Here is a 25,974-nt window from a genome sequence, read left to right on the forward strand (position 1 = left end):
TCCAAGTCTCTGCAAATACTGCAGCCAGGGACTCCTGTATTTGGAGCACAAGATGCTACGCTAGTACTGTAACCAAACCCGAGCAATAGGGAAGCGTGAAGGTCTGTTTTATTCCTGATTGCAGACTGAAAATTGATGTATCTTGTGGCACAACTCCTACATTTCCTTGCACAAAGTTAATTTCAGACAAATTTTATTCCAAAGGCAGATAGCCAGCAGTTGTTTGCTAATATATGCTAAGCAAATTCAATGCAACAGTGTGGGCTGCATCATGAAAAAAATAATAAGTAAAATAGCTGCTGACCAGGTTATCAAAGAAGCATAGATAAGACAGTTTGTACCATTTAAACTACTGTACAGTAAAAAATCAGAGTAAGGGTCCAAGTTATAAATTTTATTTTCTAAGGGAGTGAAATTTATGCAATAAGGGTGTTTCTTTAGACCTCATAATAGCTTTTGAACACAGTAGGCAACGTCAACGAAGCTTTTAAGATGAAGATCATTAACCCCCTGCAAAATTCACACACATACAGAATCAATATTTGGGTAGAGGCGGGGAAAGATAAGCAGAACTGACTGTGTCAGTCAATAAAACAGGATTCACACAGTTTAGGACTACCCTCCACAAGCAAGCACTTCATAGGGAAAAATGAGAGCAGAGGAGAAGAGATTTATTGTACTAGAGGATAGAGAAAGGAACAAAGAATAGAAATCTGTAGGAAACTGGGCCTCCTCATTTTCATTCCTTAGAGAAGAACATATTCTGTTAAATCAAGCAGAAAATTACATATTGTCTTTTTGGTTTTCTTGGACAACTCCCAGAGTACTTAATGACAGGGTTGAAAAGTGTGGACTTTGATCGTATCAGTGGACCTTTTTGCCTGCAGAGAGCCCAAAATGCTGTGAAACAATGGCAGATTTTTGAGCCTAGTCCTTTTCTGTAGGAGACAAGGGATTAATTTAAGCGCTTAGTGCTCTAATTTTATCTTTTCTACTCCTACAAGTATCTACTAGTCTGAAGGAAAAGTTGACAAAGATCAAGTTTTTCCTGAGGTTGTTCTCTCAGTTTTTAAAGATCTCAACCAGTGACATGGATTGTTTTTAAAAATATGTGGGGAGAAAAAAAAAATCATCACTTTTTACCCTCTCTTAGGCATCAGTTTCTGTTTTATTGCAGACATTCACACATACACATGTGGATGTACAGAGTTTGGGTAAAATAAAAAAGCAAGCTATTGATCAGATTTCAGTTCTTTTTAAAACAGCAAGCATCATCCTATCAATTGCCATAAATATGCTCCCCCTAGAGAGAACCACCCTGGGGCAAAGTCACTTTGTAAATCACCTGAGGAAGTTTACAAAATGGGATGGTTTTGAAGATAAGGCAATATTTTTGTACAAATTTGTTGCATTGTCTCAAATAGATTTAGTAATTAGAATTCATTTTTTGTAGTATTTCCATAGTCAGATTTGGAATTAAATGAATCCAACCTGGCAAGATAGGGAAGAACATCTATTTCCCAGCCTTTGGTTTACTTCGTTAAAGAACATTAGCAAGGTGAACACTACTTGTATTAATGAACAAATGTGAATACCTCCATCTGATAAAGAGTTCATAGGATGAAGGCCTTTGCAACTAGAGTGAATAAAGTGTAACGAAACTAAAATTATAAACCAGCATCCAGTGCAGAGAAAGATAAGCACTGAGAAGCCAGAAAGGAAAGCTGAAGTAGTATGGATCACTTATATAACATTAGTGTCTCATGGTTTTACTTCTTCTTACTGTGATCCTTTGCTGTTGTCACATGATGATCAGCAAGAGTCATCCATATGGGGGTTCATAACTGCCGTCTTCAGATTTCTGCTTTTATTTAGTTACACAGAACAGCTCAAACTGAAAGTGGTATAGCAATTATAACAATTCAAGTCCATGCCTTAAGTAAACATCAGGGGAAGCTACTGCGGTGAATAATCTGGATAGATGCAGTCTCTAGCATATATACTGCTAAGAGCTGTTGATGCACAGGGAATAGTATTCTCGACTTTAAGGAGTTGTTGGTTGAGTTGTGACCCCTCTTCAGTAAAATCCTTGCCTTTTCTATACACGTGCAGCCTTAGCTGGCCCAATACTTTTATTTTAGGGCTCTATATATTTTCATAATAGGGGAAAGAGAGACCACGAAAGTGAGAGGAATTTATGAAACCTGATTCAAGGCCTTGAGATCTATTCTTTCCGGGCTTCTTATGTAGAAAAAAGGCTAGCTGTAGAACAATTTAGCACACCTAAATTTGATTTCCTGAACTGAATCATTTCTGCAGAATACTAGTTCTTTCCACTAAGTTCCCATATAAAGGACATGAGCAGAGCAGCTTTATGAATACCCCTCAAAGTACCCCAGAAATGGGTGTTGTTATTGGCACAATTAATTTGATCTGTATTCAGGTATTTTGTCATTTGTCTGTTCTGTTAACTCTGCAGTGCAGTAAAGCAGCTGGCTTGGGGGACAGCAGTAGTTAATCAGCCACAGTATCTCAGGACGTCAGCTGGGCTACAAATCCACCTAAATACAGTACTTGCTAATGTCCAAGCAGTCTTGGCTGCCTGACTAGGCTGAGCTAGCTTAGGTAGGACTTATGTACATTAAGACAGGTGCAACTATGTAGAGTGGTCCTTGGCTAGGCCTTAGCATGAAGGACCCAAACCCTAATTACCACACTGAATTCCTACTGTTTTTGTAGTTAAAATCACTTTTCTTTTGTTAGCTGAATAGTTGTCATAATAAGCCAAGTTCTGGTGCTGATGACTGTCTTTATAAAGCAAATACATTGCAGATGAACAGCTGGCAATCTATTTGACTACAATAAGACAAAAGAATCACGGTGCAGCTGAATAACCCAGATGCTCAGATAAAGGTCAGGAAATTCAATTAGGATGATGATGTTTTCATATCAAAAGGATTATGCCATGCATAGAGGCCACCATTGAACTACAGCTTTTGTAGGACTAAATACATAGGGCAACTAGTGTGATCTAGTTAGGGAATGAAAAGTCCCTCCCATGAGCAACAGCAAGTTAAAATTTTGCCGGATCGCTGTTTCTGCTCACTATACCCATTCCCAGTCTCATATTCTTATGCCTTTCTTCCTCAACCTCAACATCTTCATCTGACCAAGTATCTACTATCAACTGTCCTACTGAATTTCTTGTCCTGAGCAACTCTCCTTTGACTTCATCTCCATCACTGTATCCAAGATCTTTTCATGTGATGTCTCATCTTGTTTCATGATTTCTCCGAGGTCATCCACAGACCAAGAACATTCTAATATGGTCGGTGACCTGCTTCTACCTACAAAATGGCATCTCTTCTCCTGTACTTGTTTATCTTCATTCATTTCTTTGTCTGAAATTGTTGATCACTTCAAAGACCTACATTAGTTTGCCAGTTTCTAATGCACCTGCCCTTGCAGTGCCATTTCTTCCTTCTGCTCACCATCCCCATTCTCTCCTGTATGTGTTAACAGTTCTGTCCTGAAATGACATATCATCACATTACTCTTTTTATCTCTTAATGCCAAATCTTCTTCACTGTACCTAGATTCACATCTGTGGCTATAATAGAAGGAGTTACTTGCATCTCTTGATAGATAGCCAGTAATGAATGGAAGCACGTAGGACTAAACTTCACTGTCTTTCACCCATTACTGTGGGTAAGGAATACAATGAAATTATCTCACAGGTTTAAAGCTCGGATATTATCATTGCTTTTATTTACCCTCCTATATCCTGGCTCTCAGTTCACATTATTAAATGTTAATGCCCATGCCTTTCAAATATTGTCAAGACATGACTGACCATGTAAAGGACATTCTGTATTCATCATCTATTATTTGTGTAATTCTTATATAATTTCCTTTAGCTTTATGCAGCAGATTCATTTCACCTTTGTGGGAACCCTGAGTTTGGTTCCAGTCTTCTTCTGTGTCACAATCCAAACAGCTGGTCAGAAACAAAAGGAAAGAATTAATTGTTTGCCTCCCTATCTTTTTATAGACAGTTTCCACTGAGAAAACATGTAGAAAAGAAATTAAGAACAATTACATTTAACTAGTACAAGCTTCGATTCTGAGAAAGAATGGCAAACAGTGTGGAGAGTTATAATTCAGACAATGCTTGCATCACATCTCAAGGTCTTAATTTCTCCTGAAACATTTTAGTTTAAAATGCCACAGCCTAGAGCGCTTTAGGAAATTAGTTATGGAACCTGAAGTAATACCAAAGCATTGATTTATGCAACAGTTGGCAAGAAAACTTTTAAGCAAATGTTTTATTATGCTCTATCCCCAACCTTGCCAATGTCATCATATTAAAAGCTTACATAAAATTATTTAGAAAATAGAGTCCTTCCTAACATCCAAGCTGGTCAGCCTCACTCATCAAATAGCATGAGATATATCATTCCTACTTCACTTATGTTCAGGGAAGTTGTTCAAGTAAACAAGATTGAAATGCTTAACAGCAGTCCTAAATTTAACTTAAAGAGGCTTTGTGTGAACTCTCAATATAGCAGCTCATCTTTTTGTATGTGTGTACAATAAGGAGGATGAATTATGCCCTAAGAGGGGTTATCTTTCTGTTTTTTACATAAGGTACTCAGCACTGAGGAAAAAAAACACTACCTGGAGGAAAAAGGTTAAATGTTCAATTCACAAAATTCTGACAGTCTTTTCTGAGCCAGCTTAGTCTTACCTGGGGTGTTATTACAGGAAGTGTTTGCTTTACTAAAGTAGCGTTAGGCTACCTTAGCATAGCCAAAAGAAAGAGAAAAAAAAAAGTCACGAGAAGACTCATGACTTTTAAATAGGGTATTCACATTGCCACCTGGCACTTTATTTATTTGCCTCTGTGCCAGAAATCTTCCCAATACCCACAGATACCAAAATATTTCAGGATATATCATCTTAAAAATAAAAAATTGGTATTTGGACTGATGGTACATCTGGTTCAACATCATGCCTCTAGCAGTGGTCAGTACAGACAACGTTGCAGGAAACACCTTAGAGGTAAGCAGTGGGAAATTTTATTCCCCAAGCCTGTCATCCAGGTTAATGTATGTCCTTAGGCAAGGGAGGGGGTCTGTTTGTTTTAAATAAGTCTTACAACTCCAATCTTGTGCTATATTTCAGGGTGTTCTTGCTATCTGTGTTAGCTGCATTTTGCACTCACAGACATGTCCGTCAAAGCTGGGACTAGTTGCACCAAACACTAAGCAAAATGCTACAAGAGTACTGTTCCTACCCCAGAAAGCTTACAGTCTAAGTAGACTCACATGGATAACCTCATTAACTCAATTACATTTGTTCACTTCCCCCTGCCTTTCACTGCTTTTGTTTTTGCACCACAGTGCAGTGAATAGGCATTTGATGGGCAAATATCAGTAGCCCTCCAGAAACTATGAACTCAAGAAAGATTTTTTGATGTGGAAAGGATAGACACCCTGGCTTAGTAAAATTAAGTGGTCATTTTGTGTGTACAGAACCACACAAGTATGCATAAAGGTGGGAAAGGAAAGAGTACAAAATCTGTGAGCACATTCAAAGCAAAGGGCAATAAACTACAGAAAGGCTCAGGACAGTACAGACCATACATGTCACTGACATGGGATGAATATTACATGAAAAGGTCAATCACAATGTAGTGTTATAAGGAAGTATTGGAGAAGGAAAACCGAAGACGGATGGAAGATCAATCTTTTTCTGTAATACATCATAAGGGAGCATTGCCTTGAACTCGGGTTCCTGGGTGGCTCAGCTGTGGGGCTAGACATTAGCCTCATGTTTTCATTTCATCCAAATACACAAATTCTCAAGCACTGAAAGAGCAAAGACGACATTTGCTGCCTACAGATACCAACGTGCTGGACTTTTCCTGCCCTATTGCAGGAATACATAATTACGTTGATGTACTAAGCTTTATTTTCAACCCTTACTGTTACCATTGCTGCTTTTGTGGCAAGATGCTGTAGTCAAATATGAGCACTCACAAGTGAAGGCAACTCTTGTCACAGGATCCATATTGACATTAAGCCCTAATCTAGATCAAGTGCTCACTGTGCACAAAGCACTCTGTAAGCATAACAGAAGACAAGGTTTGGGGTTTGGGGGGGGGGGGGGAAGTTGGTTAGTGTGGCGGTTTTTGTTTTGGTTTGGTTTTTTATCCGGGGCATAGGAAGATTACAGATGAAGCAGTCATGAGCAGTATTAGAAAATACACTAATTTTCATCTTGTCAGATAATTATCTTACATCAGTCTAAGAAACAAAGAGGAAAGAGTTTGACAGAATATATGCAGACAATTCATCCTGCTTTTTTCTGTTCCACTCCACTGAATTTACTGTTATTCACTCCCATTATGGACTATTCATGATGCTATTGTTTTTCTTCCAGCATCATGTCAATATCTGATTAGACACAAATAAGCTGCTTCTGTCCTCTCTAACTCACTACTAATCTAAAATATCTCAAGTGCCACAACAGGGTTCTAAGCAGTCCAATGTTTCTGTGTGAAATTTTGCATTATTGGCAGACTGACACTTCTCCCTCTGATGTGAAAGTCCATCTGTGTCTCAGAGAGGAATTCAGATGGCTTCGCACTAAACCACAGTTCTCAAGGTTGTCCATACAGGCAGGAATAAGTCCATTGGAAATAGCTGTGAATAAACATCTGTTTAGTAGTATGCAGGATCTAAGATTTTTCTGAAAATAGAAGTCAAATAATTTCCATATATATATATAAATTTTTTTTAAGATATATTTTTAATTCGGCTCCTATAGTCCTCAGCACAGTTACAGTTCCTTAAACTGGCATCAGCCTAAATTATTTATTAATAAGGCTGCTTTTGTTGGCAACTAAAGCCCTAACTGCATGGAAGATTTCAGAGAGACCTTAAGGCAAAACTCCCACAAAAGTTGTATTTATTTATAAATATACATGTATCTTGACACAGCTGCCTTGTTCCCTCAATTAGGGTCTGCTCCAGCTGTGTCCTAGAACCCTTGATACTCCAGTTGGTATAGCTTAAAATGAATAGATCCTGCCCACTGATTTCTGAGGAACGCATACAGAGAAAAAACAGAAATACCTTGTTCGTGACCTAGAAAACTATTCCTTATGCAAATCTTAAGATGTAGTATGCCTTATGTTTCAAAGAGATAGAATGTCAAGTTACTTAAAAACTCCTTTAATGATAGTATCTTCTGTGAGGTATTCTTATTCTTTGTTGATTATGTTTCATTCCACATTCTCTTCTGGTTCTATTATGAAAATAAGTGCAGAGAAGGGACCCTTGAAATGTTTGTAATGAGTGTATGTAAAGTCAGCTTTAGAGAACATAACTTTCCATTAAAGACAGCCTGTACATAAACTGCTGTGCTACAGAGTAGAACATTGAAGAAATAGTCATAAAATTCTAATGGAAAAGATAGTAAAGACCCAGGCTGTTGCATGAAGCAGAAAAACCTCCAGGTCAGAATGTAATGATTAAAATGTTGGAGAGAAATTCATTCAACACAATGAAACTGAGTTTTCTTTTGTTCAGATATGAAGATGTCATCATAGAGAATTTAATGTCAGTAAGGATTAAAATTTTGAACATATAAACATTTGTTGACTTCAGATGGAACAAAGAATTCTCTTCTTACGCTGCAAAATGCAAAAAAAGTTTGATCCATGTCAGGGGGTTGTATACATGCAAACTGCAAAAATCATTGTATACGTTCAGCATGATGAACTTTGAAAACTGCTGGGTTTTGGGGTATTTTTGAGTTGTTGTCATCTGATGACTGAGATACATTACAGGCATTATGTAGACACCAAGAATTTCAATAACTGGAATTGATTACAAGACTATTTCAGAGCTATCTAACTTAAGTTCTCACTGCCTTAATGTCTTTTTTACCTAGCACATCTCAATTTTTTTTATAGAACCATTTGTCTAATGACTGCATCAAAGTGCATTCAACCTCACTTTCTTCTGTTAAAACAATTTCTTAGTAAAACCTCAAATAAAAGATGCTTCTGAATTCTTCTGCATTCTTGAGCACAACTGGTTTCTACAGGCACACAGATGTAGCTGGACTATGTGGTATTAATTATCTGAACAGTCTGTGGCTTTTGCACATATTTCAGACTGTTTCTGCTGCTAGAAGAAATATCCACAGAAACTGGATTCATATTGTTACCTCATTTATCATCCCAAAGCAGATAAAATGGGTCTGACGTACTAAGCCACCTACTTGGTTGGTTATTTTCATACGCTAAGGGTAATATAGCTTCTTGTCTTTCATAAGATTATCACCCCCCTGCCATCTCTAGACAACTCATAACTTTGTATCAGTTAGAAATGATAAGGATCCAGCTTAGGGAGATCAGTTGCAGATCTTGGAAGATTGAACATGAGCTGCTGTAACACCTCATTATCTGCTATTTACTTATTTAACGCACTTGTCATGTTTTTCTTGGAGGATTTGTGTTTAAATCAAAGTCCACATCCAGCATAGATAGGGCGAGTACAAATTGTTTGGCACTACACCAAGGCTATTTTGGAAACACGATATAAGCCTCCTCCGTTAAATTAACTGAGCACCTATTTTTCTTAGTTTACCCCTACCATGTCCCCTCTTGAAGGCATGCGGGAAAGAAAAGAACTTTTGTGATGAAAGAAAAGGTAAAAACCAATCCATCCATTCAAGCAGGTAGCCTGGGTCCCATGAATATGTTAGTCAAGTGTTACGTGGGCAGCCTGTTGACCCTGCCTTGTAGTTACATAGGAACACAAGTGGTGTGCTGCCAAAGCAGCAAACCTCCTGTGACTATAGTGGAGGTGTGGAATAGCTACTTCTCTGTCCTGTTCCTCTCTCCTACATAAGCACACACTGTAAGCAGGCTACAGAAGAAAGAGAAGGGAAACAAAGTACAAAGGACTACAGCTGTCATATTATGTGGCTAATGCTTATTTTGAGAGATTTTGCCATAGCATTAGGACTCAAAGCCACCACAGAGGAGAGGGAGGGGTCTATGCAGCCATGGACTTTTTTTCCACATAGCCAGAAGCATGCAAAAAGCATTGGGTAACAAAAAGTGAAGGTAGCTGGAGGCTGGGCAGAAGGAGCTAATTTCTGTTCCCTGTTCTTTTCTTTCAGTGAAGTTGTATCTTAGCATTGCATGCACCCTAACTACCCGCCATAGGCCATCCAGTGCTTGGTCTTAAAAAAGACTTATTCCTAAATGACAGATGAAGTTTAGAGTACTCATCTGAGCCTATAAGTATGATCAACTTTTTTACAACAACGAAAAAGCTTTTCTCTTCTAGAATGTGAGCATCATAGGCAGTTAGGGATTCAGTTACATATTTTCTGCTATGTTTTCAGACCTTCCAATTTCTCTGAAAGTATGTGCATATGTCAATGTGTTATGTCTGAAATATATTTAGCTACGCTAACATCTTTGGAGGTAAAATGCAAGTGTATGTCTGCAGCTGCTCCTAGTCCAGCCATCTCTTACTGTCACACTTTTCTGTCTTTGATGCCACCCATGCAACACCCCAAATAAGTCTCATTCACATGTGCATAGAGTTTGAATTCATTTCGTTCATTCTTCATTGCTATAAATGCCCTTTAACCTTATGCACAGCTGGTTACTGCATGGCATTCCTTCTACTTAGAGGGTGGAAAGCCTCTTAAGAACATAAGGCCATTCAGACCTGCTCCCTGGGGTGGCTATAAGCTAAAACCCCAAATTCAGCCTTCTTTCCTGTGAGATAATTCCAATATAATCCCGGGAGAGTTCCAGATACTGCCAGCAATGTGTGAGCCAGTTAGCCTTGTGTCTACCCAGAATCTTTATTTAGCAGCTCATAGTGATTTTCCTCATCTCTTAGACCATTTCTAAACCATAACTTTAATGAAACTACTACTACTACTAATAATAATAACAATAATAATAAAATGGTCATAATGCAGCCTTACCTTATTTCCTGCCAAAATGTATTCTGATATGGATTCAGCAACTTCTACTTGTGTTCAGTAGTAACATTTCCACACAGACTATACTTATGTGAGAGTCAGAGTGTCTGGCTTTTTTGCTCTGGGCACCATTTCCAGTCACATGAACTGGGAACAGCTTGATTCAGATGTTAACAGCCACTGACATTTGCAGGAATGTTGTTTAAAAAAAAACCCCGAACCCATAAATGCCTTGAGAAATTTCACTGCTTGAAAGACTTATCACAAAAGTTATTGAAAATACAGTATGCATGTTATTTGTGAGGAACAGTAGCATAACGTAAGTGTTCATAATAACATGACACATAGCTATATAGTATGTTAAGGAGCAAACAATATTGAGTAAAGTTCTGTCCTGACTTTCATGTCTTTACAAGCTCACTGAAGTAGGACTTGTATGCAAATCAGGAAGGAATCTGACTTTTTGATATTAAATGGCTGTCAGAGTTTGAGAAATTAAATGGGATGAATTCCACCTCTGGATGACAAAAGTGATGAATTAGAATAAATCTGTGATTGGCACCTAAGCCTCCAGTAAACTCCCTTCCCTGTCTTCATTTATTTTAAACACATTCTTCAATTTTGTAAAGGGATTTATTTTTATTGTCTTAGATTTGAAGGAGCTCTCCATCAGGTTTGCAACATTGCAGGGCAGGGAAGACAACAGATTTGTGGTTTACATTTCACAGGACTGCAGTAATGGAGGCACTCACAGTTTAGCTCTCGTTTGTTCCAATTCATTTCAGTCTCTGAGGAAGTCTCATGTTCAGAAGATGACCTCAAGGGGCACAGCTATGTCCCTGAATCATTGTATTATAGGATAAGAGGTAGCTGGGTCCAAGCATCTGACAGACTCTTATTTGTCTCTGTGTAAACCTAAGTTACATGGATTATTTTAAGCCTTCCTCCCACCCGAGATGCTTCCTTCTACACTCTCTGGTCTTTTAAAGCGAACAAAAAGAATTGAAGACCTCATGAAGCCTACAAGGAGCGTTCACAAGTGTTAAAATCTTTCACCTCTCAAGATCAGTGAGAGAGGAAAAAATAACTCAAACCCGATTAAACATAGATGGATTAACGCAGTACATGCACATTGTCCCTTTATAAACTTTGCATGGTTCTGGGAGCAGAATATTGATATTTTTCTAAGGGGAAGCAGAGAAAAAAGGAAATCATATAGTTCTTTCCTCTTTCCCCCTTAGCATGGTTCCCACAGCTCTTGGTACCTTAAGCCAAAGAGGTGACCAAATGACTGGCAAACCAAGTTTCCGTGCTATGTACAGGAGGGAAAAGAAATTGATAGGTGTGCAGTGGTGCAGAGCAGTTGTTCTAACACAGCTACTAAATACCTGCTGTCTAATGCATGCTTTGCAGGAAAAGCCTATACACATTTTATGGATGTCAGACTTCCTAACTATGTGCAGATCACCTGTATCATGCTTGTACATTAAGTCCATCAAACATTTGACAGAAAGGGGCTAATTTTGTACGTTTGGTATGGGCAGTCAAAGGAAAGAAGCAAAGCCATTTACTAAGGGATACTCTTAGCTAGATTTTTTTGTTCAGAAGCTAATGTCAATCTAATTTAGTGATCATGTCCCTCAAAGATGAATTAATGTCAAGGAACTCCCCCTTCATATGCCTTTCAGATACAATAAGCACATTAGACTGAATGAGTACAAGCTACACAGCCAGTGTTTGTGTTCCACAGAAATGGCTAGGGTATACAGTAAGTAGTGTTTCAGTAAGAGCTACTATCCATGCAGTGTAGCATCCACACTGGCAGATCTGTCTGATGCCTGCAAATAATTGAGAACAGATGTAATCTTGTCATTTGCTTTCAAAATTCTCCTGAAAGTTATGTAAATCTTGGGAAAAACTAGTTGCATCATAACCCTGTATATACATTCCAAAAGCTAGATATAATGAGGCAGAGAGTAGAACAGTTGTTTCCTTTAGTTTGAAAGCATGAGATGATGTTACTCTTTCTTTGTCATGTTTTCAGTCTAGATTACAGTTAAAGAATTAAGTGTTTGATACTCCAGAAGGAAGAATTCCAGCAGCCCTCAAATGCAGCTGTAGGAACATCACAGTATTCCTGTTTCATGAGATTTCTTCCCCAACCCAAGATTTAAAGGAATAGACCTAAAGGAGATTTGGTAGCTCACTATTTTCTCCTGCCCCACATTGACTACATCATCATTATTAAGGTGCTGAATTAGACAGAACGAAGACATCATAACCATCTGCAAACTCCACAGTCCAAAAGAGAGTGATTTATCCTGCCTGAGTGGGTTAGCAACATTATCATGAAGGCATCATTTGAGATTATCTCGTGAAGTCAGCTCAAGAAGTAATAAATTATGTGAAGGTATTTGGAGGAAGGAAGATAGCACAAGCAAGATAAGAAGCTACGGGAGGGCCAGAAAATAACTTTTGTTTAAAAAAACCACCACCCCCCAAATTAAAAACCAAAACCAACTGGTAAGATTGCTTTAAAAATTGAATGGGAAAACTTCCTTTTGAATTAATTTTGTCTGTAGAACAGTCACAGCAGTAACTTAAACAGAGACTGAATACGCTCCAGCTCACCAGCCTACAGAGGTCCCTCCACTTCAGTTATCAGACTGTGTGTGGGATCTCCTGAACTTATGATCCAGGTTTCAATCCCCCAAGGAGGGCTATGCACTGGTCGTTTACTGAGTCACACATGTGTGTGAATTTTGTGTCTTTAGCAGTACATGAGCTAATTTAACTGCAGGTGCAAGTCAGAGAAATTGCTCTTGAACCTTTTTTCCTCCAATTACCAAGTAATTCTATCTTAATGTTAAGACAAGGTCAATCAAAACTGATGGCCTACAAAGAAAGCACCCATATGGAGATGTTTTGCTACAACATGTCTCCCAAGGTTCTAGTCAGTCAAGACAGGAAAGTGGATTTTAATTTGTTGTTTCTACCCGTCGGGGAAAAAATAGAGTGAAGTTGCCATGTATAGTAGCAGTGTTTTGTTTGCTTTCTTGGTTGGTTTGTTTTGGTTTGGGTTTTTGGGGGGGTTTTGTATGTTTGGGGGTTTTTTTTGGTGCAGGATACAAATACAAACTTAGCTTTGGTGAAATATAAGTAGAAGGTAATATGCATTAAAGTTATTGCCCTGCCAAAAGTCATGCCTAGAAATATAATAATGTTTTTTCCACTGTCCAAAGTAGTATCTAGAATGAGATTAACTGAGAGTAGTTGCCTCTTCTCCCCACAGACTGTTGAAGGCAAGCTAGGAATGTTATTTCTCAGAAATTGAGTCACCACATACAAAAGCTTCTGTGAAGAAGAATCTTGCAGAGTTTCTTGACATTAAGTCAGAACTCTGCTTTCTTTATGTAACGGTCTCCTCAGAGAAGTTGATTGTTACAGCTAAGTACCATGTAATAGCTTTGCTATTGGCCCTCCATATGCTGGAAATGAAAAGTTAAATTAGATTTTGAAGGAACCATTAAGTGCCCACCAAGTTCTAATCCTACTTCCATTACCAAAATGGGGGTTTAGGACTGAAAGCCACACAGCACGAAACTTAAGAACTGTAACATGGAGAACATCACTGTTTCAGAAATACAAAGCAGCAAAAAGAATAATTTTATTACAAGGAAATATGTTCAGTAAGTACACTTTCCTTTGCCTGAAAGTTCAGCACAGAGCAAGCTCTTTCACTGCTTTCAAATCCTGTGATACTCTATTTGAGCTGATTTCTCAATTCTGCTAAATGTGTGATGTGCCAGTATTTGTGATGATTCAGGCACTGAAATTCTTGCATGTAGAAAAATTAAGCATTTTAAACTGAGTTGCTGATCAAGATAGAAGAGGATCACATCTCAGTGGAGGCACTCAAAGGACATGGAAAAAATGCCAAATTATAGAGCAACATGAATGTCTGTGCTTCCGTTATTACTGCTCAGAAGTGTATCTTACTTTACACATACAGGGAAATAAAAAGAAAATCTCCTAATATCCTTTTTTTTTGGTGGGAATTTTGTCAGGTAAATAATTTCTCTGGCACAGAAACCCATAGGAAATTAAGCAATAAATCTCTATAAATTTGTCTTTAGTTTTTAACCTTTATTTTACCTTCTAGTCATTATTTCAAGCCCACTTACTGAAATACTGCTGAACATACTGCTTTGTCAGAGGTCCTGCAGAGTGCTGCGTAGAATAAGTTAAGGTAGGTATTTTGCTTAAGCTTTTTTTTTTTTTTATACAATATAAAGCATCCTCAGAATGCTACATAGATATTATTAAATTTTATGGTATCCTGTACAGAGATAGCACTCATTTTATGGAGACAGACAGTCAAAAAGCAATTAGAGTATCAACTTGGCCTTTACATCATATTCTGCATTTCAAAGGCTGAGGCAGAATTCCCAGAAAAGTCCTACATTTTTGGGACAGACAGGACTACCGTTGAAAGGGTACATTATTACCCTAAAAAAAAAAAAGAAAAAAAAATCAGACAGCAGAAACAGCCAGAAATAGTAGAGAAATGTCTACAATAACTATACTACTGGGAAACATGCAATTCTTGCTCTCAGCCCGAAACAGCAACTTCATTGCTCCACTAACTGCTGTTGGCTGCAGGAAAAAGCACAAGGCAGGATTTCCTGTGGCTTTTCCATGTATGTGGGCCTGAGGAGAATCATAATCGCAGTATATGGGATATACTATATTGCCTCAGAAATTAGGTGCACGTCAGTGAATATACTGCCAGTTCTAACACTCTGCCTACTGGGTCTATCCTGCAGCCTCTAAAAGAGAAGAATCTCTGTGATGAGAGAAAGATAGCGAGAAAAGAAAGAGAAGGTAAAAGCTAGACTGATCATTAAGAAAATAAAGTTGTTGACTTTCTTTATAGGAAACCGTAGAGCTGTTTTCTAACAATTGCAAGGACTGGGAAAGTGTTTCACAATCCAAAATGAGAATTAGTTCTAGCATCTGTCATCACTTTCTGAGCAGATCCTGGGTAATTCATGCTGCTGAACTTGTAATGCTTTGCATGCTCAGCGAGCACATGGATCAGGAGGGGTCCAGCAACAGCAGCAGAAATCTCACAGATGTCTTGGTATTGTTGTGTCCCTTTTACAAGTGTGGAAGCACAGACGGATGATGTACCTTGCCAAAAGCTGTCCAGCAATTAGGCAACAGGACTGCCTCAAGCCCAAGGCCTGTGCCCAAGTCACTGAAGACCTCAGTCCTTAAAAAGCAGCCCATTGCTTTAACTAAAGCTGCGTCCCTGTTTTGGGAAAAGACTCTGCTTCACTGCTCAGAAGGGTCTAAAGCTGTACCTGCTTGGTTCCACAAATTGCACTGAATAAGACAGGCGCCCTGTTTAAGGACAAAGAGAGGAAGATTTAGATGTAGATAAAACCATCTCTTTTTAACTGTTCCTCAGGTAAGAGATGGAAAGGAAACCCCACGTGTGGTGGCCACATAGAGATACATTCTCAAACACTTGCTACAAAAACATATCCTGCCTAAAGCTGAAGCTACAAGTGCTGTGACAGGTTTTCTCACATTACCTTTCAAACCAACCCACCAACCTGAAGTTTGCTACGGATAAGAGCACCTTGTTTTGATGTAGAGTTTGTATGCTTTATATGCCACTCCCTGCCTATTCAGTTGTTTTTCTTCATTCAGTGCTCAGTTCCTTATTGAAAAAACAAATTTTCTTATGAACATTTTCTTCCCTCCACAGTAACCTATGGATATTTTAAGATATATGCATGAATGAAGTTTTTCCATAATATTCCCATTCTTAAATTGGTAACATTTCTGTGTTTTAGTTTGAAATAAAGCAGGTTACATTTTGCTTCCAGTTAAAAGGTTCCTACCCTTAAGATGTAAAATATTAGCTATATAAACAACGTGGTTAAAAAAAAACCACAACTACTTCTGTTTGCAGAAGGCTTCTTGTAAGACATCTTTATGGTATAAATATAACTATAACTTGTAATAGAAATAATACTGGCTAAAAATTATAAAACACCCCAAACATTTAAACAATTCTGATTTAAATGAATATATAAAGATATATTTCTTAAGACAATATCTTAAGACCTAGTAGAAGTCTGAGGAATTCACTAAAATGGCAGAAGACTTACCTTCAGAAGAATCAGCGTGGAGGTTCTTGTTTCTTTTTTACCTTGTACTTGATCAAATGCTTAGAGCAAGACTTAATGCTGACTCCGTCCACCTCTGTAATAGTCAAAAAAAATGATAGCCAAAATCTAAGCACTCCTATAGGTTTGACAAACTGAATGGCAGTAACATCTGGCTTTTTGCCTGAAATTAATTGGAGAAATGTATTACAGGCTGTGCTCTTATCATCAACTGCCAAGAAGCATTTAGATAATGCTTCTTTACAAGAGGAAAAAGGAAGATTTTTCTTTTTCTTTCCAGAGAAATGCATGTACCAGACAACACTGTCAAGAAGATAACAATTAAGAACTGGCTGGCTAATATCAGAGAAAAAAGTTACCACATTTAGTTTTACCCTTTAAAAAATGCAATTCCAAATGCAGAGGGAGACAATTCAATTTTTCCACAAATTTTGGGATGAAGAACTCAGTTGATAAACAGAATTTCAGCTTTAAGATGCTTTGCCTAAGTATCTTCTTTGAGCACTAAAAAGCAGACCTACTTTTTCCTCTTTTTATAGATCAACAGTAGAAATTAACATTTCTGCAGGTTTGTGAAGCTGCACCTGTGCCTCTTTACCATCGCTCCTGGCTCTGCCACAGGTGTGCCAGTGCCTGGGTCAGCACCATGTTAAGGCTGTCAGCAAAGGATTTACATGTATCCTTCTCCTTGGGCTGGGTTAAGACTCTACAGGGAGGAACCAGAAAATGATAAAGACTTAAAACTACAGGAAAAGGGGAAAAGAAAAAGCTCCCTGAAGAGCGTAAGTTGAAAGCCTCTATTCTGCTAATGACTATTAGTATAACAATTTATGAGCTGCACAGGCATCAGGGTAACCCCTGTTTATACCCTTAAGTGAGCATCTTACATTTGAATGGAGGCAGATGAATGTTGTGGCAGAGAATAGAACAGGACAAAGGAGAACACAGCTGAAATAAAATAAGATGAAAATGAAGATAAGTAGGCAAGAGAGAAACTAGAATAGGAGACAAAAAGAGATTAGGTAGAAAGAATATGGCACAAACTTTTTTTTCCTGCCCTTACTTCTTGCATCACATCACATGGCAGGAAAGGCCTGGAGCGGCCCGCATTCACTAAGAGCACAACGATCAGCCTGGCTACCTTGAGAGGAGGGTCCCAGCAGGCTGTTTTAGGCAATGGCAGCAGGGCCTTCTTCCCAGCCCTGGACCAGCCATGTGTCCACTGTGGCTGGTGGGGGATCAGGGCTTAGCCTGGCTAACGGGGCTGTGCAGCAAGAGACATGCCTCAGCATACGGCTAAAACGAGGGGCTGTGGGGCTGCAGGGAGCAACCACACTCTTTCAAGCAAGAGCGAGCTGTTGAATGCCTTCCCATAAGATTGGCAGTCCTGCTGGCAGAGCAGAAGGGTTTTTTGCCTCCTCGCTGGTAAGCAGATCGTCTTCGCTTTGCCTGCATGGTGACACAGAAAACTGCGAGGGCTGGCGCTGAATTCTTCTGGGCCTATTTTAGGCAGAGCAGATGTAACACGGCTTCACAGTCCAGAGCCATACGCTGTAGGCTGGCAAGCCAACTAGCATGGTAGCTGTATGACACTCAGTCTTTTGGCATTAACATTGATAAGCAACACCAGTTTTCCCCATGCATACGAAGTCTTTTAAATCATCACTGTGGAATTTACCTTAGGCTGGTCTGGCTCCACTGGGCTGATAAAAGTTTGTTTCCTACACAACAACGTCTGGTGTGTGTTCTGCAGTGCTAGAGCTACCTTCAGTGAGGTTCATTAAACTCACAGGTGTAGACCAGAGAAGGTGCTGCCCGGATAGAAAGCTGGATGCAGGCAGAGTAATGAAGACAGGAGATACCTGTGGCACAGCACAGTAATTAGAACATAAATTGAGATTAATCCCCAGGAAAATCTTTCTATTTAGGCACTGACAAATACTATGTTTCAATCAAAAGCAGTGCTACAGATTGTTCAATTATTCCCAAATTAATTTTTTGTGAGCATTTTACTGTACTATGAATCTAATAATTTCAGATTTTTGTCCCAAAATGTGATATAAATGAGCACACACATAGCAGACTTTTCCACCTGCACAGAGTCCATTTTTGTATCAGTTAACTGAAATCATTACAAAGTATTTAACTCAGCCATGAGACTAAGGGTGACAGCCCGAGTATGAGAATATATATCAACTCCTAGATTTACCTTTTAATCAAATAAGGTTTAAGTATTTGTGTAAAGGCAGGCATGTGGCTGCTTGGTTGAACAGAATAAAAGCTGTAGGTTGGATACCACTGGTTATAACTCTATTGGCCATGCTTTCATAAGGAAGCAGTTATAGTTAAGCTGTGAAAAATTTTGAGAAGGTTTGTGTGGTTTTGACCATAAAATGCTTACCTGCTTTGTTTTGTTTTCACATGTATTTGTTAGGCTTTTCTGCATAGTTTGATTAGCAAAATAGCATCTTGGGAAAATAAACAGTCCATGGGCATGGGTTTTCATTCACATTTATTGATAGAGCAAACTAATTAAGTGGAGCTAGGCTTAGACACCAAATTAGAAAACTAATGCTAAAATTGGGAATCAATCTCCCTGTTAGTATTGCCAGTGATGTCAGCAAGACAGCACTTACAGAAGGTTATGTGGGCCTGCTTTACTGTTCAGTGTAAAGAATATACTGTTCAGTATATTCTTTTCTTCTGCATCTAAATAAATAAGTATGGCTTAAGCTAGCAATTTCTTTTGAATAATTAATATTATTCAAATATACCTTACAGATTTGGAATCAAGTCTTTCTCCCCTATACCACGCAAATATGAAATTTCTTATAACTATCCAACTCCAGAAAGTGGAGCATTAAGGAAAACACCACAGCATAACACCAAACCCGCACAAGATGTCAGTGCTGCAACTTTTGAAAATCACTGCATTTCTTTTCCTGTTCCTTAGTTTTCCCTTCCTAGGCTCCTTCTCTGATCCCTTTTTTGGTATACCCTCAAACTGCTCTCTTTCCCAAAGCCCCAGTTATTTGTTCTTCCATTTCTTGGATCTTGCTCTTACTTTAAGAGAGTTGTCTTTTTCTGTTAAAATGTTATGAAACAATTCATACCTGGAAATGAATGTAAAAAAACCCAGGGTATGATGGTGGGACTGTTGAGAAGTTATAGTGTTTTCATCTGTCATTTGGGTTTGACAGGGGAAGAACACTGAAAGAATGACGATCCTTTACTGCCAGGGTAGAAAGAAACGGATTAGATAGGCTAGAGGCTATTCGGTTTTGGATGAGTGGAACCTGAAGGACAGCAATGTATTAAGATAAATATTTTTGAAATTAAAGCATTTGTACTAGGGGAAAAAAAAATCATCTTTCTTGATGTCAGTGGCCCACATAAATGAGGCAAAGCCTTGGAGACCCCAAGCCCAGCAGTGCGTTTCGGGGAACCCAGTTTAGTTACACACAGAGCCTGTGGTGAGGTGAAGGCTCCTGCAAATGGTAACTCATTGTCCTTTAATGTCAAACAAAACCTGCCTACATCCAATAAGCAGACAATCCAAAGCTTGAGATAATATCTCAACAGTTTCCAGTTTCTGAGATAGGTGTATCCATGCACTTGGGATTCACAGCATCCTGTCTTCTGCCCGGAAGGCAGCTTTCTAACCAAGGAGGGCATGGTTAAAGATGTAGGAAACCTGGTGAGGGTCCAGCTCCCAGTCACTAGGGCCAGAGAGTTTCTAGAGAAGGGCACAAGCTGGGGGAGGTGGGAGGCAGCCCCTGCCCACTTGCTGAGCCTGGGGCACAGCCCAGCCGGCACAGCGAGGTGCACCGGGTGGGAAGGAAAGCCAGCACAAGACACTCAGACTTGCTCAGTGGTATGGCTGCAAAGGTGAACCTTGCTTTCCAGTCCTTGCTTCCAGAAGTCTGTATGTGCATTGGGTTACATGGTCTTTGGAAAGGGAGACATTCTGTGGAGCAGGTATTCAGACATTGCCCTCCTTGGGTGCACGCCTTGAATATTTGCCTGCCTGGGTGCCCTGGGAGTTGGCAATATGGAGTAGGAGGATGTAATAAGATGAGTGTGTTTGCTTAGAGTGAAAACCCCTGAGATGATGCTGACCCCTCCTGATTAGCTCCTAGATGTTCTGCCTTTGAAGAAAGCACCAGAGGAACAATCTTAAGTAGTTCTGTTACAGGTTTTCTTTTTCCTTGTGTCATGTAATGTTCGATTACATGTCAAGAACCATGATCAAGAACTGTTTTACCGAAGAGATACTTTCTCGGTTTTTGCTTGTCCAGAAAGCAGAATTTAGTAATAAATACAATTTAACATCATGTACACTTTTATTTTATTTGGATGGTGTGCATGGTGTAGGTATATATAGATCTGTAGATGCAGATACTCATATAGCTATATATTTAATGTAAAAGACTACAAGTAAATTTAACAGGAGAACATATTAAATCCATTGTTAACAATCTAAATTTTTAAAAAATTGAGATATCAACTATCTTGATATATTTTCATACTTTCTTATAACATTTATTTGTAGCTAGACTGCTTCTGCCATCAGCCCGAGGACTGGACAGCACTTGTTCCTCATGATGTTGTGAGGATGTCCTGGGGAGTGAGCACAGCTCTGCATGCCAAACTGCAGTCTCTCAAATGATCATGCAGTGCCACCTACATGTTGCTGATAAGTTTGCAGAAAACCAGTACAATTGAAACCCATTACTCCTCTAACAGGTTATTAGACAAGTGATTTGCTTGGTTTGTTGGGAGGGAGGGGGGTCTTTTTGTTCCCCCCCCAACAATATGTTATTCCAACATCATTTGTTTATAGAATATTTCAAAATTTAACTATTTTATTTCAAATTTAGAAGGCTCACACTTATTACTATGGCATACAAAACATGTTTATCTCAACAACATACAAAGTTACCAAACTTCTAACAGGCAATTAAGAAGTCATGCTTGAGAAGAGCCATTATTACAAATGTAATTAACTGGAGAAAAAGAATTTCCCTCTACACATGACAAGATCTTATGGAAATAAGAGCAAGAGGTAGCTTACATTGCAGCCCCAGGTAAATATAACAGTGTAAGCATGCACATGAGAGCCTGCAGCAGTAACACAGTGCTATTCATTGGGGCTGCTCCTGCAGTTCACAGAAGGACACCCTTCAGTTCATAACTGGATTGCAGAGCAACGGTAGCAGTTTGGTCAGTCTCAAAGTAATTATGCAGGTATAACGTAACCATAAAAGTGGCTAGAATGGCTGCTTTTTGATTCTTAAAATTATGGTGTGGCTTCTCACAGTTGTATGAAAAGTTTTCTGTCTTTCTGTAGATCTGTATCTCAGGAACTTACACGGTAATCTGTGCTTTCACATAACCAAGCCAAAGCCAAACCAAACAAAAATAAATATGATTCTAGCAGTTACCACTACAGAACACAATTTGAAAACACAAACATTAAAGGCTTAAAACCCAAAGTATGAATTAAATAATTCCTCCTACCTCCTGGCTTCCTTTATAAATAAATAAATAAATATGTAAATAAACAGCCCTAATTCTGGGAGTACTAATGCATGACCTTTCCATTTGTAGTGTGGAAACTGATTTTATATCCTGGGTCAAAACACTTTCCCTCCAGAGAGAAAGAGAGTGTATTTACAGCCTTTGCCAGAGGAGTGATTTTGTACAGGTCTCTGGATGCCCTCTAAAGCATGTAACAGGTTGAAACACTGATGCATGATATCAGCACAAATTCAGGTCCTTTGATAAATGAATAAAGGTTAATATTTTATAATCAGAATCTTCATGTCCATCTGATCTTTAGATTTTTGTTTGACATCATTGGTATTTTTGGCAGGTGAGGATGAGAAGGTGTCTAACTAATACAGGTCAGCTTCCTGCAAAAGCAGAGAAGCCCTCTGCAGATGTGAGGATGAAATCCATTAAAAACCGCACCAGACTATGAAATAGACTTTTTCCTTTGTCATTTGTGGGTCTGTCCAAAAGGATTCTGTTCTCTTAAGCAGCATACAGGCATCCTTAAAAATGCTTTTAGGATCACCTGTTGTTTTAGAACATCTTGAAGAATATCTGTGTGAAAACGTACAAAAATCAGTGGATGGCACTGTTGGCTTGCAAGTAGAGAATCATCTCCTAAATTATAAAATATATACAGATTTTAGGGTTAGCTGTATATGGATTCATATTTGCCTAGCACTTTGCAGAATTTCCGGCTATATTTAAGCAAATCTATCTTTCTAAAACAAAGTCTATTTTCATGCTGAAACCATCAAAACTGATGGCTAATTAATTCTGACATTTTATGGCTCACTTGCAATAGAAAGTGTTTAGATGATACAAATATTAGGCTGAAAAAAATCATCCCTAAAATCACTGCAAGGAACATACTAGGTCTTGAAACACTGATGAACGGCTGATTTTACCTCTTTAGTCCATAAGCACGTAGCATGAAGACTTGGTTTACTGAAATCTTGTACAAATGACACATTTCTCCACCTATAGGGTACTTCAGGGACTTACTCTTTCATTCAGGCTCCAATGCCTGCCTCAGCTGATCACAAGTTCCCTGAGAGCCCTTGAACACTCTGAGCATCTTTGAAACAAGGTAAGACAGAGAAAACAATGTTGCTGGAAATGTGTAACGTGGTAAGGTATGCAGAGAGGTAAATGCAAACCCAATGACTAGGTAATCATCTTCACTGCAGCACGGCACACCGAGCTAGTTTAATGCTTGGAAGCATTTATTCTGTGCTGCAGCTCAAGTGCTACATGCAGCAGGGAGAGGGGATTCCACAATTCTTTCTTCTGCAAATTATATGCTTGGGCAGAGGGATAAGGAATTGCCAGGCACGTTTTCCATAGGTATACAGGCTGAGGCTTGCATCCTTCACAATGGGGTTAATTCTGTTAAAAACAGGTACACTCTAAGGTCATACCTACATTTTGAACACAAACAAAAACCCAGTCTCAATGTCAAACTTAATTTGAACCTACATTGTGGATACAGTCTTGCAGGCTCTCTTTGTAAGTTTGCCCGAAGGGGAAAGATGAAGACTCTCATCACTGTGTGATGGATGGACCAGGCTCATGGTACACTGAGGTATGGCATGCCTATGCTGTGGGCTTTACAGCATGATTTGCAATCAAGTCAGCCAAGGGATCCTCTCCTGGGTGAGACCCCACGTAATGTGGCAATGGCATTGGAAGTTTGTAAGTAACCCAAAACTTACCTCACTGTTCTGACAGGGTGGCACTTACCTGCTGGTATCCTACCCCAATATGCACATGAGGCTACACGGAGCTAAATCAGGAAGCCTGCTAAGGCTCCCAGGAGCCTGAAGACTTTAGTACGTTGCCTGTCTTATGGTTCTGGGTACAAGGGAAATTACAGCCTGAGGGCCTGAACCAGCACACGCTGAATACAAGAGAAAGATTCCCACTGAATTTGATGGGGTGCCTTTGTCCTCGGTCCTAAATTCCAGCTGGGAAGGAAGGGGACCCAAGTCCATGAATAGTCCGGCTAGGGGCAGAGGGAACAGATCTTCCTTCCTTCCTTCAGTTCTTCTCATTAAGATTTCTGCAAAGACATTCATGTTGTTACATTTTATTGAAACTGAAATTTGAAAAATATTTACCATTTTAAGATAGAAGGAAAGAAAAAAACGCCACTTTTATTTTTTTAAACTGAGTGCTGTAACTCTAATAAACTAGTCAAGGTCCTAGAAAGTGGAATGCAGACAGAGATTGAGTAAAGGTGGTTTTATTTTTGTTTGGTGGTTTTGTTTTTTTCATTCACTTGTGTTGCTGAGATCACCCTGCCTCTCTTGGCTTAAAAGTAATATGAGTTAAAATACCCTCTGAGGGACTTTGTTTTTGTGACTCAAAGGTCTTGAAGCAATCTTTTATCCTGACATATAATGTATTTCTAGCATGTCTGTTGCATCTCCACACTTTTCTTCTAGGCACCCACTGTTGTCATGGCTACAGTATCCATACTCTGAAAAATAATAAATAAATAAATAAACCCCCCTCTTTCAGAGTAAAGGAAAATCATATTTGTTCTGTATATGAGAAGTAGTTTTCTGCACCAGACATTTTAATATTACAAACAATTCTAAATTACCAGAATTGTGTTTAAAAGTCCAGTTTTATTCCCATAAATTTGAAACTAGAATATACTGAGTCTGTCTAGTTAACAACTGAGCTCACGGCTGGACACTGCTGTTATAATAAGCAGCACTGAAACCCTGAAATATATCATGAATCAGCATCTCTCCGCAATACCCCACGAAGGGAAATCTCCCCCAGAAATTTGGTACTTTTTTATGCAGAAGGGGCTAAGACTCCTTAATCCATGAAGATCAAATATTTCAAGATGCAGGCAGCAAGAGATTTCTTTAATGCAAGTAACACGGGCAATGAGGACAGAATCTATGGTGTAACTCCATTATACGTGGAGAAATTCAGCTTCAGGAATACAATTAAAATGACATATTTCTAAATGTAACCTCAGAATAATCTTGCTAACCAGTAGATGACTCTGCTTTGAGCCAACTCTTCTAGCCTCAGGGACTGAAAATATATAGCACAGATTTTTAATTCTTTCACTACTGAGTTCTATAAAGCTAGTACAGCTATAGATTGACAAGAATATTATTTTTATTTAAGTTCACATACGGCATTGTGGCTTATCGCACAAGGCAGTCGGTCCCCACCACCTCACACATGGCCATTGGGAAGCTTTTGCAAAACTCATCGCGCTCTCGTTGTCACACTGTCCTTCCCCTATGGCTGCTACAGAGGTCTCCACTTGATTCCCACAGCCAAATTCTCATCTCAGGTGCTTTGTCAATAAACAAATACCTTCGCTGCGGTGCACAGGCATCACTACAGGTAGGGTGTGCAAATTGCACAGCTTGCTTTCACTTGCTACCATTCTTCCCCAAAATGTTCAGAGGAAGTATGCTTACATTGCTGCGCGGCAGAGTGTTTTTCTAAGGTCAAACCTTGGCTTCCACGACGCTTCCATAGATTTCTTCCTTTTGGAAATGCAATAGCTCCTCTGCCTGGTCACATATAAACACTGTTTCTCTGCATATTGTCATAGGTGTCTGACTCTGAAAGATTTCATTTCTTTTTGGCAATAGCAAACCTACTTGCTAATACAATTTAGCAGAGTTTTAATCAGTGCCACCAGGCTGCTCACAGAGCAGCTCCTGCACATCTGCCATGCATTCCCCACATCTGACAGGACTTTTCCCAAGGCACATGCCATTTATCAAGGCAGGCATGTGATGTTGCCTGTTACCAAAACCTGTTCTTGTAATGCATGTGTAATGAGGTGGCTAATGCTTTGTGAGTAGGAGTACCTAGCCGTAATAGACACAGATATGCACTAAATGATAACATAGGCTTTTGATTCATTCTGCACAAAAAATACATACGTATATATTTGCAAACAAAAATAATTTTCCAAATGTGATTAAAAATTGAAAACAATATTTTTCTTTTAATTTTTACTTTGCAGCTCCCTCAGAGGAAATACAAAACGGAAAAATGCACTGTCCCTCACTGTTGTGGTAATATTACCACCAAGAAGTCCACAGTACCTAGGCCCAAAGAATCCATTATAACTAAACATTATAAAGCTGAAAATAAACATTTACGGAGAGGATGGATTTGTTAAATGCGATGTATAAGTTCAGGGGGAAGACTG

Source organism: Harpia harpyja, chromosome 13, assembly GCF_026419915.1.
Source record: "Harpia harpyja isolate bHarHar1 chromosome 13, bHarHar1 primary haplotype, whole genome shotgun sequence".
Taxonomy (NCBI): domain Eukaryota; kingdom Metazoa; phylum Chordata; class Aves; order Accipitriformes; family Accipitridae; genus Harpia; species Harpia harpyja.